This window comes from Monodon monoceros, unplaced genomic scaffold (assembly GCF_005190385.1).
Source record: "Monodon monoceros isolate NGI ecotype Baffin Bay Population unplaced genomic scaffold, NGI_Narwhal_1 Super_Scaffold_3, whole genome shotgun sequence".
Taxonomy (NCBI): domain Eukaryota; kingdom Metazoa; phylum Chordata; class Mammalia; order Artiodactyla; family Monodontidae; genus Monodon; species Monodon monoceros.
This window is the reverse complement of record NW_021703780.1, coordinates 87321076-87323079: the sequence shown is the minus strand read 5'-3', so window position 1 is coordinate 87323079 and position 2004 is coordinate 87321076. Positions and strand designations below refer to the sequence as shown.

Genomic DNA, 2004 nt, shown 5'->3' with positions numbered 1-2004 from the left:
AGCAAACTGGAATCTAGGCAAAGACTTTGAGCAGAGGCTTTTCAAAAACAGATGCTCCAATAGTGGGGATTATACTTAGATCACTGGATAGAAAAATTTTATTTCCTTGGAGGTCCTACATTTTACATAGCATGGCCCATAAATCAGGTTATGAGTAGCAAAGGCAGGATTTATAAAAAGGGAGTAGAGGTAGCTTCCTCCAAGTCTTCCTCATTTCCACTATAGTATGGAGGGACCCATAGTGTATGCTTTGGAAGCTCATATATTAAAACTGAAATGATACAGAGAAGATTACCATGGCCCCTTTTTAAGGATGACATGTAAATTTACGAGGTCTTCCACATTTATCAGTGGGATGACATATTCAAAGTGCTAATGATCAACCAAAAATTCTAAGTCCCTCAAGACAATTCTTCAAAATTAAGGAGAAATTAAGACATTCCCAGGTCAACAAAAACTTAACTTGATGCTACCATATCTGTCCCACAAGAAATATTAATGTGACTGCTTCAAGCTGAAATGAAAGGGCACTAGATGTTAAGTTGAATTTACACAGGGGAATAAAAAGCACCAGTAAAGGAAAATATAGGACACTGTACATGTATTTTTTTTTTTTTTTTTTTTTTTGCGGTACGCAGGCCTCTCACTGTTGTGGCCTCTCCCGTTGCGGAGCACAGGCTCCGGACGCGCAGGCTCAGCGGCCATGGCTCACGGGCCCAGCCGCTCTGCAGCACGTGGTATCTTCTCGGACCGGGGCACGAACCCGTGTCCCCTGCATCGGCAGGTAGACTCTCAACCACTGCACCACCAGGGAAGCCCTATATGTATTTGTTATAGCTCTTTTTTCCTCCTGATTAAAAGATAATGACATGAAGCAATAATTATAAAACTGTATTGATGAGCTTACATTGTATAAAGATGTGATCTGTATGACAATAACAGCACAAAGCAGAGAGGAGATAACAGGAATATACTGGGGCAAAGGTTCTGTATACTATTACTTAGTATTAATCTGATACATTGTTTTAGGTCAGACTAATAGTAATCCTCAGGGCAACCATTAAGAAAATAAAATTTTAAATACAGAAAAAGAAGTAACAAGGGAAGTAAAATGATACACTAGCAATTATTTAACACAAAAGAAGGTACTAAGGGAGGAGTAGAAAAACAAAAAAATTGACAGAAAAGATAGCAAAATGCTAGATGTCAATTCTACTGTATCAATAATTACATTAAATGTAAATGGATTCAACACTAATTTGAAAGCAGAGCTTAAAGAAAATTTTCCAGCCAGATGTTGTTCAGAAGTGAAAAACTTCTGATTCAAAAGTGTTTATAGGCTGAAAGTAAAAGGAAGAAAAAGTAACCGAAACAGATCTTGGGTGGCTATGCTACCATTAGACAAAACAGACTTTAAGAAAAACATTGTTACTAAAGACAAAGAGGGACATTCTTTATAATGCTAGTAAGTCAACCCGTCAGAAGATATAACAATTATAAACTAAGTGTACCTTAAAACAGAGTCCAAATACACAAGATTAAAAATGGACAGAAATGAAGGGAGAAATAGACAATTCAACAATAATAGTTGGAAATTTCAATACTTCACTTTCAATAATGGATAAAATAACTAGGCAGAAGATCAACAAGGAAATTGAAGATCCAGAAGTTTCCATGGGCTTTTGTGGAAGGACACAGGAAGAGCTGAATAGAAAACCACAGAGACACTATACCAGGATAGAGTAAACCTGTATTAGTATGAGTTCTCCAGAGAAACAGAACCAACAGGATATGTATATATGCATATAGATGTAGGTACAGATATACAGAGATTTATTTTGAGAAACTGGCTCACACAATAGTGGGGCTTCTTAAATCTCATTTGTGCAGAGTAAGCTAAGAGGCTGGAGACTCAGGAATGAGTTGCAGTTTGAGCCCACAGGCCGTCTGCTGGCAGACTTCCTTCTTGCCATCAGGCAAGGTCAGACTCTGTTCTATAAAAGC

The 2004-nt window shown here is 37.7% G+C and overlaps 1 non-coding gene across 1 annotated transcript; it reads left to right on the top strand.

Moving 5' to 3' along the window:
* The first annotated feature begins 245 nt into the window (after positions 1–245).
* On the top strand, positions 246–348 carry LOC114908239. The gene has a single exon (XR_003796928.1). It is a non-coding gene; the product is annotated as a U6 spliceosomal RNA (small nuclear RNA).
* Positions 349–2004: the final 1656 nt, after the last annotated feature.